General features: G+C 53.7%; 1 pseudogene; it reads left to right on the forward strand.

The window, feature by feature from the left end:
• The first annotated feature begins 693 nt into the window (after positions 1–693).
• LOC141731635 (olfactory receptor 14J1-like) lies at positions 694–11,077 on the forward strand (annotated as a pseudogene).
• The last annotated feature ends 1,364 nt before the right edge of the window (positions 11,078–12,441 follow it).

The raw sequence follows: 12,441 nt of genomic DNA on the forward strand, positions 1-12,441 counted from the left end.
AGAAGTAATTGAGCCTTGCCAGGGTTTCTTAAGTGTGTGTTGGTGTTCCCCAGAAAATGGACACATCTGGGGAAATGCTTTTGGATGAGAGGGGCTTGCTTCCTACGCAAAGTGCTTCCCCAGGAGCCCCCAGTGAGGTAGGTGCAGCTGTCTCCCTTTGGCTCCCTGCGCTCCTTTCCGTCCTTGAGGCCCCTTGCACTTGGCAGAGGGGCGTGGCAAGGGAGAAGGCTGTGAAGAGCAGCTTTGGCATCTGCCTGGGCCTGCAGAGCCCAAGCCAAGCACCAGCGGCAGAGTGTGTTCCCCTCCTTTGAACACAGGACAGAGGGGGATAATCTCTGTCCAGCCAAGAGCGCCAAATGCCTCTCAGAGAGCTGGGAATTCAAAGGCCTTTATGCACACATTCATGCCATCTTCCCTATCTGCTGTGTTTTAACTCTTGGCAAGATGCGTTTGCCTCTTGCTTGCTGGAAGCTGCTCTGCTCCGGGGCCGCCAGCGAGCTGGGCTGTGTGGGCTGGGCACTGTGGAGAGTCCTTCCAACCGGGCGCGCCATGGGTGGGGAGGGGGTGGCCCCGGGGCAAGTGGCAGCAGTGACCCTTTGTGACACGGTGCAGCAGGTTCCCCGTGAAACCAAAAGGGACAGCATGTCTGAGCAGTCCTTTGTGACATGCACTGACATAGGGGCTGGTGGCGACATGGCCATGCCACAGTGCTCGGTGCACATGGCGGGACGGGAGGTGACAGAGCGGTGCTGTGAGGCAACCCCACACAGCCGGCTCGTTGGTTGCTGACCCAGAGCTTTTCCAAGGCATTCCTCCTGCAGCTGGCCTCACGGCCAGACCTCAGGATTCGGTGACTCAGAGCTTTTCCTAGGCATCTCCCATCCCTGCAGCTGTTGCCCTCGTGGCCAGCCTTTGGGAGCTCCATCATTCACCAGGAGTCTCCTGTCCTTCTGGCAGAAGCCCTTCGAGAACAGAGTGCAGGACTTGCTGTCCTGTAGCCTTCCTGAGGCTCCTCTGTTGAAGGTGCCTGCAAGGCACAACTGCAGCACTCGCTGACTCGGGCCTTTGCCAAGGCATCTGTCTCGAAGGTGCCCTTGAGGTCAGATAGCGGGATGGCAGGCAGGCTCAGCCTGTTCAAGGGGCTTCGGGGCAAGAAAAGCAAAGGCCCTGCAGCTGCCCCAGTGCAGCAGCCTGCAAAGCCACAGCAGTTGCAGCCACTGCAGCACGGTGAGTGATGGACCTGGGCCGCAGGGCCTGTGCCTGCAGCCGTCCTGGCCCCATCCCATCCCATCCCATCCCATCCCATCCCATCCCATCCCATCCCATCCCATCCCATCCCATCCCATCCCTGCGGACACACCCATGGACGGGATGGGACAGGGGCCATGGCTGCCCCCCCGATGGCCATGCTCCATCCCCTGGGCTCCCGGGGGGCTGTCCCTGCCTGGGGAGCGCAGGGCTGGGCTGTGTTCTCTGGCCTCTCCCGCAGCCCCTCAGCTCTGGCTACACTCGCTCTTTGCCAGATGCGGACAAGGACTGGACTCAAGAGCAGGAGCCCACCCGTGGCCGCTTCCACCGAGCCGCGCAGGTACCCAAAGCCATCCCCACCTGGGCTGGGTCTGCTGGCACTGCTCGGCCGGGCCCCGCACTTGGAGAAGGCCATGGAACGTCCCTCTCTTCCCACCCGTCCTTCTGCTGCAGACACTGCAGAGGTTCTTGCGCCTTCAGCGCAAAATGACTGGCGGCTCCACACCCGAGGGCACGGCCGAGCCCAAATCCAGGCCCAGCGAGCTGCGGGCAGAGGCTGCTGCCAGCACAGTGTCCTCTAACCTGGCCGCCAGCTCTGACTGGGAAACGGATGAGGGCTGGGAGGAGGCTGACATGGCCCTGACAGAGGGCATGGCCACCACCAACACCATCCCACAGGGCATCCCAGAGACTGAGGCCATGCCCACACTCACTGTGAGTCCTAGACCTACTCTGGAGTTTTTCCAGAAGGGTTTTTATTCTCTGCAGCAGCCTGGGGCCAGGGCTGAAGGCCTCCCAGGATCACGCAGCCCCTCAAGCCATGTCCGCTGGCCCCCCTCAGCCCCATCACAGTGGGCTGGGAAGGCAAGCACTTCTTGGGGGAAGCTGCGCAAGTTGCTCCCTTGGACAGCACTCCAAGTCCTCCCTATGCCGCTTCCTCCAGGTGCAAGGTTCCTTGTGGTGAGTGCCATGCTGCAGAGACTCACGTCCTGTGAATCTGTGGACACCGGGCTGCAAACGGCCATTGTCAGCCTGACTGAAGAACACCCTGCCCCCATGGTGATGAGCCTCCTGCGCTGTGCCCCAACGTGTGACGGGTACGGGGCAAAACTGCCTCAAGAGCTTGGTGCTCGCTGGCCTGGAGGGCCTCTTCCCCTGTACAGCCTGTCCAGCGGGCTCTGCCAGACAGGCAAAGAGCACCGGCACCCTCGGGCCCCTCTGTTTCCCGAGCTTGCTGCAGCTGCACGGGACACGGTACTGACGCACAGCTCTGGTCCCACAGAGTCGCCGCGCTAATGTGGAGAGCCATGGGCACCTCGGAAGTAGCCCAGTTAGAACATCCGGGACTTATCGGGGCAAGGCCACCTATACAATACATATATTTTACTATGACTCAAATGCCACCTATACCCCTGCACCACTGGGGCTCACTTGTTTCCTTCCTATGGAGACCATTGTGACACTGGGGATCATTGTGGAACCAATGGGCCATGGTGACACTTCAGGCCCTTGTGGAACCTGTTACACTGTAGGAACTTCTGGAACCAAGGAGAACATTGGGACACTGCAGGGTACCATGGATGCAAGGGGCCATTTTGACACTGTGACACTGTGGGGCCTCATGGAATCAAGGATGTCTTTGTGGCTCTGTTGGGCCGCATGGTCCCAAGGGACCAGTGTGAAGCAGCAGGGCTTTGTGGAACCAAGAGGCCATTGCTGCATTTCAGGGCCTTGTGGAGCGAAAGGGCCGTCATGATCCTGTGAGGCACCGTGGATCCCTGGAGACCATTGTGGCATTGCAAGGCCCCATGGAATCATGGAGACCCTTGTGACGCTGTGGGGCCCCATGGAACCAAAGGGCCACTGTGACCCTGCAGGGCCTCATGGAAGGAAGGGGCCATTGTGACACTATGGGAAGTTGTGGAACCATTGGGGGGTTCCACAACCCCCCAATTTGGGCATTGGACACAGCAAGGCTTCATGGAACAAATAGATCATTGTGACACTGTGAGGCCTTGTGGAACCATGGAGACCATTAAGATCCTTAAGGACTTGTCTAACCACGGGGCCAATATGACACCTGAGGGCATCGTGGAAGCAGACAACCACTGTGGCACTGCAAGGCTTCATGGAAGCACAGAGCCATTGTGACACTGGAGGGCCCTGTGGAAGCAAGGGAAAACCAAAGAGGTATGGTTGCCTTGGTCTCCCAGGGGTCACCTGACAGATCTGGCTGACCTTGGAATGTGGAAGGCCGCTCCCATCTGCCCCTGAAACACTGGGGATCTGCACTTTCCTTCTTATGGAAAAGAACTGTCCATCTTTTCCAGGTATCCATGGCCAAAATTTGCATTCCACCTCCAAATTTCTCTGTATCCAAGTATTGCTGCCAGACTAAAGCTGCCAGGATGGACAGATCTGGCTGGTCTTTAACTTCTGAGTGGCAGAACTCACCTGTTTTCCAAACACTGGAAAGGGCTCTGTGCTTTTCTTTTATGGAAAAAATCATCCTTCTCCAGGCAAAAAAATTCTGAAATTAGGATTCCACATTCATAATTTTGAATATCCAAGGGTTGCTCCAAGCAAACCTCCCAGGACAGACATGTCAGGCTTGCCTTGGCCTCTGGTGGTTGCTGTTCATCAGCTCCTGAAACATGGGGCCTCCGTGGCTTCCTTCCTGTGGAGACCAATGTGACACTTGGGAGCCTTGGGATATGAAGGGTCCACTGTGGCACTGCAGAGTACCATGGATCCAAGGGACCATTGTGACACTGTGGAGCCTCGTGGAACCCAGGACATTTTTGTGGTTCTGTTGGGCTGCATGGACCCAAGGGACCAGTGCAAAGCAGTAATGTGGCCAGTTAGCCCAGCTGTAACTTAGAGTCAGCCAGATTTTACCCCAAAAGAATTTGGCAGGAGTTTCAAGCCCTAGAAATCATTTGCTTAACATGTTCCCCCATAAGCCTTTAGTGTTGCTGTGCTAACTTGTCCAAGTGTCTACTCCCTTATTGGTTACTTGTTTCCCCTAAATGGTTATTGTTCTAGTTTTCTACAGCCAAGTGTCTATGTTGTTGCTTCCCTTTCGTCTCAGGTCTTTGGATCCTGCCCCTCATAGTGTTCTCAACTTCTCCATGTTTATTGTTTTTCACCCTGTTGTTAAAGTTCCTTTTAAACAACTCCATCAAACTCGCTCCTTTTCATTTTTGCCACCCTGACCCTGAAGTCAGGGAGCCAGAGAGGTTTGTTGCAGCCACCTTCATTGTGACATTTGAACAGGGACCATGATATTCAGGGCTCCCTGTGTCAGTCACATCAGCTGGGGTTAGCTGATGGATAGGCCAGTGCTCACTGGGATTTTGCATTGTGCCGGGCCAAGAGGATTCAGGGTTGCTTCAAGGGACCTTGCCCAGGATCTGCAGGGACGATGAAGGTTTCACCTCTATAGAATCGTAGGTGGGTTTGGGGAAATGCAAGACATTTATTGCCCATTTTGCCGCTGTGTTTTTACAATACACACCCATGTCACAACATTGATTTAGGGTGTTTCGGTGGCTCTTCCCCATAAGACAAAGAAAAATGGGCAGCCAGATGTCCACAGTAGAAAGGAGCATATATGGATCCTTTAAGTTAATTCTCACTGATCATGACGAAATATTTTCAAAGAACGAAAAAATATCAATCATGAGGTGGATCATTAAAAATTTTCCAGATACCTCTGCTGTCGAAATCCATACCACTGAATTTTGGGACTCCATGGGAGTTAAACTGTACAACCTTTTGATCAAAACAGACTCCATTGCAGCCCACATGCTCCCCATGTTCCTACACCATCCTTGAGACCCCTCACCAGCAAGTAGTGTGTTGAAAATTCAATCCGTTGGTCACTCCTAACTCGGGACCTCCCCCCAAACCTTGATAAAGGTCTGCCTTTATCAGACCTTTCATGATGGTCCAAGATGGCAATGGCCACGCAGTCTTGGAGCATTATGACCTGGAGAGTTAAGAGGGAAGGAGCCTGAATGTGGCTTGTGAGACTGACCATCCTCCCCCCATCTTGGTTCCTCCACTTCCTGGTACCACAACCTTCTCTTCCGCCCTGAACGAACCTCCAGACTCCACCCTCACAACTGCAGGTCACACCCCCACTCTGAATCATTCCACCTCCACCCTGGGCCATGCCTCCAAAACTTCGTCCCAGAAGTCTGCCATCCTAAATCAAAGCCCTTCCTCCCCAACACCTGAAAAAATGGCAGTGCCCTTTACATCACCCTCCAGCAACAATATAACCCCTATGGTCAGAGATACTAAGCCAAACTGTCACACTAATTTTAATACAAATTATTCTGCTCCAAGTTATTCTTCCTCCCCAGAAGAGAGTTTGGATTCCCCAGAGCCACATCACCCCTCAACCCCAGAAAATCCCTGGGAAATGATCCAGAAAGAAGCAGCTAAGCAAGGAGAGTGGTAAATAGTCTCAAAACTCCTTGTTATCCCCGTATGTTATGAGAGAAGGGGGCAGAATCCCACGTATCAGCCATTGGTTTATGGGGAAATCAAGGATCTTTGTAGGGCAGAAAAAGACCATAGGAGGGAATTACCTTGTTTTAATGGCCTAATGAGGGCCATGTTTACTCCACATGTCGTAACCCCCTATAATTTAAAATATATTTTGACCATGTTGTTGTCACCTACGGAATACACCCTGTGGGAAGGGGATGGAAGTGTTTGCTAAATCAATTAATAGCAGACTATGCTAATAATGAGGCAAGGGTGGAATTGACAATCAACCATCTAGCTGGAGAGGGACAACACAGCCCACTAGATAATCAAGTAGTAGGTATCTCCAGAGAAGTATTGGATGATATCAAAGAGATGGCTTTGCAAGCTTTAATCCAGGTATCAGATGGTAGCATCCCCGGTTTGGACTACCTTGAGTGGCTGCAGCTAAAGCTTTAGGACAATTAGACAATCCTGGGTGCCTGTTAGGTAAGCAAACCAATGCTACCTCCCTCACATTGAATGGCTTGCTCTCAGACACAGAGACCATCAGACAGGCCACCTTGCACAACAGCGATAGAGTTTTTACTCTGGGCACATGGGCAAGGCTGTGCAGACTCTGAGGGCATGTGTGGCATGAACCTCTCCAGCCACAGCGAGTCAATCCACAAGAACATTCAGGTACTGAAGGAAGGGTTCAAGAAGCTTCAAGTGGAAAACAAAGACTGGTTCAATAAACTCTTCCAATCCAAGAGACTAAAGGGTTGGATGAAGACTAGCTAAAACAAGACTATTAATTCTCTTAGTGGTTGTTGTTGTATTGTTAATTGTCCCATGTATTTTTTGGTGCTTTTAGAAAGCCTTTTAAAATTCTTTCAGTTCCATCTTTGTTGTAAAACAGAAAGGAGGAAGATACCCAACACAGGATTCTCATGGACTCCTTGGAGGAGAGAATTGGAGGCCAGGATGGCACAAAAACCTCTCAGAGACTCAGTGTGGGAAGGGAAATCCTTAAAGGCACATGAAAGTATTCTTAAATCCACAAAGTACCTTAAAATCCTTGAGTATCTCCAGGCATTAATGAGCTCCACTCAGTAGTGGAGTGTCAGTACAAAGCTCTCAAGGGACTCATTAACGCAGATAATTGGGGCCATGATTGCACAAACCTCTCATGAAGTCTGTATCAAAAGGAAAACACCAAGTACCTTAAAATAACTGAAGTACCCTGAAGTATTAATGAGCCCCACTGAGTGTTGTTACTGACAAAGCCTCTCCAGGGACTAATTACAGTAGATAATTGGAGGTCATGATTGGACAAACCACTCAGAGACTCCAAGGCAAAAGCCAAACCCAAAGTCCTTTGAAAAACCTGCAGAGAAGCTCCTGGCACAGAGGCAGCTTCTGGCAAGGGCAGCGCTGCAGAGAGACAGCTCTGGCCAGGAGCAGCTCCTGTGCACAGCCCAGCAGGGCTGGGGCACTGCCTGCAGCCACCCTGGGCACAGCACAGAGGGGTTAAACTCAGCCTGGGCTGGGAGCACAGAGCAGAGCTCACTCGGGGCTCACTAGAGCAGAAATCATCCCAGGTTTGAAACAGTCATTCCCTGGCTGTGGGAAGAGAAGCTGCAGTTCCTACAGGGATCTCCTGCAGCTGGCACATCCCACAGCTTTGAGGACCTTTCAGGAGGACTCTCAGAGCTGCTCCAGGGCAGGGCTGTGGCCCTAGGGCAGGGCTGGCTTTCCCTGCTGCCCCAGCCCAGGCACAGCCCAAGGCAGCTCCTGTTGCCAGGCTCTGCTGCAGGGCTGAGAAGCCGGGGCTGCAGCCAGGGGTGCCCAGGGCTGTCCTGCAGAGCAGGGTCCTGCAGCCCAGGGTGCTGTGCTGGGGCAGGGACTCTGCTGCCTGCCAGGGACAGCTCTCAGCCGGCCCGGGGAACTGCTCCCAGCGCTGGGGAGAAGCTGTGGGGGGAAGGAGCCACCCTGAGCAGGGCAGGGGCTGCTGCTGAGAGGGGCTGTGCTGGGGCAGGGCTGCTCCCAGCTCCAGACCAGCCTGGGCACAGCTCCGGAGGACCCTTCCCAAAGAAGGTAAGCATGGGATTGCTGGAAAGATCAGGAGCTTTCCTGAGAGTGTTTTCAATTTCCTTATGGGAAAAGCATGGGAAAGTTGGGGTGATGACAAAAAGGTTTATACATTTTATGCATTTTTATATACTCAAAGCTCTGTTAATTATCATTACATAGTCATAAATCTACAATCCTTACTTAACACTGCTACATTCTTAATTAACAGTATTAAACTACTATTATGTACTTATGTAATTATAATCCTTAATTAACTCTTGTACATTTCCTAACCTTTCTCTTGGATTTTAGAACAATAAGCTCACTGTCTAAATACATTTCTGAAATACTGTCTTATCAGTCTTATTATCCAATAGTTTTATTATCAGGAAGAGAACCTACAAAAACATTTTTCTAATTGACCAGAATGTGAACAATCAGAACAAAAAGTGAAGGCAAAGAAGCCCATGGACCCACTCCAATGGGTTGACCCAGGAGTGTGTAACTGCGGCAACTGAATCTCCTATTGGATGTTCTTGTTAAATATCCTAATTAATCAACCTTAATAAATTGTTGAAATCAGGGGCCAGGATGTGCTACTTCCCCACTGGGACACCTGGACACTTCCAATAAATGTCTCTTTTTTTATTTTACTGTTCTAACATTTTTGCAAGGGGTTTTTTTCTCTCTTGATTATAGACAAAAGGGGGATGAGAGAAGCAGAACAGTAATTGTAAACCCAGAATCACAGAACATTTTGAGTCGAAAGGGACACACAGGATCATCCAAGGAATGTTTGAACATTTACAGAGACTCCAGAACTGCAACTTTGGGTGGCCAGTCTCTCTGCTGGGAGCCTCCCAAAGGGCCCTCAGCCACTCCTCAGCCCTGGACAGCAGCAGCATCACCTCCGCAGGGCCCAGCAGGGCTCTCCTGAGCTGCCCTTGCCCAGCTGCACACAGAGACTGCCCCAGCCAGGGCCCTGCACACAGGCAGGTTTCTGTAGGGCCCCGGCCAGGGCACACAGGCTGGCATGGGCTCTGTGAGCGCTGGCAGGGACAAGGCTCCTCTCAGGAGGGAATGTCCAGGCCCAGGGAGATGCTCAGGGAAGGAGAGGGGGCTGAAGAGAGCAGTTCTGGGGGCAGGATGAGGGCACTGTTGGTGTGTGGGAGGTGCCGGGCACAGCTGGGCACGGGAACACTGTCCTGAGTTCCCGGCTGTCTCTGCCCTGCCCTCTCAGGCACAGCACCACAACGTCTTCTCTTGGTTCTGCCCTGCCCTGATATTGTCACTGTTATCTGCTGCTCTCAGGGAGGCTCTGGCATTTGCAGCAGCTGAGTCTGGCTCTGCCCTTGGCATTCCTGCCAGGCAGTGGTGTCCATGGGAATGGGGTGTCCAAGCTTCCCTGGCACCTGTGGGGCTGTGGGAAAAGCAGTCCATGGGAAAGGGGAATGAGCTGAGTCCGCTCCCTGAGATCCCATCATGGGCACAGCCAGGGATCTCCTTGCTGTGCCCTTCCAAGCTCTGAGCTGCCCTCCTGGGTGCAAATCTGTGCCAGAGCCTCTGGGAGTTCCCTGAATGTCCCACAGGGAAGGGCAGAGCTGCCAGAGCTGAGGAAATGCTGCTGTGTTTGCGAAGGGAGCTGTGAGTGTCCTTGGCACAAGGGGGTGCAGTGACCTTGCCCAGAGACCTTGAGAGAGGGTGAGAAATTCAGGGGTCCCTCTGCTCTGAGCAGGGTCTGGTTTATCCCAGGGTGACCCAGGAGTGTGACTGTGCTCTGACTACAGCCAAAGGTGCAAAGCAGGGCAGCTGGGAACAAGCCCATCCAGCCCCTCTCCTTCCCTGAGCCACAGGGAATCCTTTGCCTCTCATATCTGTCAGTGGCAAACTCTGAGTGCAGCAGAAATGCTGGGGATTTCTGATCTCAGAGAGCCAGGAATGATGTGTGGATAGGAAAACACTTCCTAAAACCAACTCCTGCCATCATTTGGTCTTGGGAGTGCAGATGCTACCAATCCTATCTCCATTAGGAATGATTCCCCTGACAAATCCTGAACATCCAGCCTTATCCCTCTGCCACATGGCCACAAACCCAGAGCAGCGGGGCAGGGATGGCTCCAAGAGAGCCCCTATGCACACCCCTGGCTGCTCCTGGCACACTCAGCCAGAACAACTGGAGCTCAGGCACGGACCTGGATGAAGGTTTTCCCAGAGCAGGAACAAGGCTGGGTGAGTCCCAGTGGGACAGGCTGCAGGGAATAGCCCAGGCTTGGCTCAAAGTAGCCTCTCCTGACTTGTCACTGTCCTTTCTCCATGAACAGATCCCCATGCCCAGCCACAGCCAATGTCCAACAGCAGCTCCATCAGGCATTTCCTCCTGCTGGCATTGGCAGACACGCGGCAGCTGCAGCTCCTGCACTTCTGCCTCTTGCTGGGCATCTCCCTGGCTGCTTTCCTGGGCAACGGCCTCATCATCAGCGCCGTAGCCTGCGGCCACCACCTGCACACGCCCATGTTCTTCTTCCTGCTCAACCTGGCCCTCAGCGACCTGGGCTCCATCTGCACCACTGTCCCCAAAGCCATGCACAATTCCCTCTGGGACACCAGGACCATCTCCTACAAAGGATGTGCTGCTGAGCTCTTTTTCTTTCTGTTCTTCATCTCAACAGAGTATTCCCTTCTGACTGTCATGTGCTACGACCGCTACGTGTCCATCTGCAAACCCCTCCACTACGAGACCCTCCTGGGCAGCAGAGCTTGTGCCCATATGGCAGCAGCTGCCTGGGCCAGTGCCTTTCTCAATGCTCTCATGCACACGGCCAATACATTTTCCCTTCCCCTGTGCCATGGCAATGCCCTGGGCCAGTTCTTCTGTGAACTCCCACAGATCCTCAAGCTCTCCTGCTCAAAATCTCACCTCAGGAAACTTGGGCCCACTGCAGTTAGTGCCTGTTTGGTAGTTGGCTGTTTTGTGTTCATTGTTTTCTCCTATGTGCAGATCTTCAGGGCTGTGCTGAGGATCCCCTCTGAGCAGGGACGGCATAAAGCCTTTTCCACCTGCCTCCCTCACCTGGCTGTGCTCTCCTTGTTTGTCAGCACTGTCATGTTTGCCTACCTGAAGCCCCCCTCCATCTCCTCCCCATCCCTGGATCTGGCCCTGTCAGTTCTGTACTCGGTGGTGCCTCCAGCCCTGAACCCCTTCATCTACAGCCTGAGGAACCAGGAGCTCAAGGATGCAGTGTGGAGACACATGACTGGATGCATTCAGGAACATTAAACTGCTGGCCAGTTTCTGCAAATCACTTGTAATAAAAGCATCTTTGATACTTCTTCCTGCTTTCATTTTGAAAGTTTTTTCCTTTACTTTGATTTTTTCATACTGTCCACAAAGTAAAGCCATTCTTTTGCCATGTCTCATTTTGTTTCTCTCCACTTTCCCATAGCCGGCGACTGTGTCAATGAGGGGCTGCACTGTTAGTGCCTTTAAATGAAATAAAGGATCTCCCAGCAATGTTTTCTGCAGAGATGCCCTTGTGTTGCCTTCTCTGCAGCTGCAGCAGCAATGTCTGTGTGCAGAGCTGGGGCAGATCAGGGCGGGCACAGCAGCTGTGCCCAGCAGCAGCAGCACTTGGTGTTGCCAGTGCTGCTGCCATGGCCCTGCCCCGCTGCCCTGGTAGCCCTGGTGTTGCTGCAGGGCCTGAGTGCTCTCGGGGCCGGGCACAGCCCTGGGGGTGGCAGTGCCGGGGCTGCAGCAGGGACAGGCCATGGGCACTGCTGGGGCAGCGCTGACGCCTCAGGCCAGGGCCTGGGGGCTCCAGGCTCCTTGCCCAGGCTCTCTCAAGAACACACCCAGGCCAATGCTCAGCACAGAAAAGCCCCGTGAGCAGCCCCAGGCTGGCCGTGGGCAGGCTGGGGACAAACAGCAGGGCTGGGGCTCTGCAAGGGCCCTGGGGCAGACGGGAAGGAGCAGCAGAGCAGGGGCTGATCCATTCCCAGTGCGCTGGACAGCCCAGGGCAGCGTCCCAGAGCGTCCTCATGCAGCTGCCAACAACATCCCTGCTCTGCAGCCCTGGCCTCTCCCCCAGCTCATACAGGCGCCCCATCCTTGCAGGCACAGACACAGCAGCACTGGCTCAGCAGCCCCTGTTTGCATTGCACACAGCAGGGGGAGCACCCCCATGCTGTTGGTGTGGGGACATGAACCTGAGGGAGCACAAATGCCATCAGACCCTGGGGCCAGCAAGGGCTGGGGGACACCAGGGAAACCACTCAGCTTTGTCCTGGCCTCTGCACTCAGCCAGAAAGTTTGTTCCCATCAGCTGGGAGTTTCCTGTCCCACTGCAGATGCTGTTGCTCAGAGCCAGGGCTGCCTGGCAGCCACCCCCAAACTGCCCTCAGTATTTCCTTGGCTTCACGTTTGCTTTCTTTCCATTTCCCTTTTAATAATTTCTTCCCATTGCCCACCCCTGTCCCCTCCCCTGCAAACAGCCCATACCTGTTTGCCCTTTCCTCTCTGGCCCCACTCCCCATTGCAGTTCCTGACTTGGAACCACAGGAACGTCTCTTGGGCAGCAGGATCATCCTACAAGTGCTGCAGGAATTGTCTGCAGGCTCCTGCAGTGCCTGGTGCTGCTCCCTTGC

This window comes from Zonotrichia albicollis, chromosome 24 (assembly GCF_047830755.1).
Source record: "Zonotrichia albicollis isolate bZonAlb1 chromosome 24, bZonAlb1.hap1, whole genome shotgun sequence".
NCBI classification, from domain to species: domain Eukaryota; kingdom Metazoa; phylum Chordata; class Aves; order Passeriformes; family Passerellidae; genus Zonotrichia; species Zonotrichia albicollis.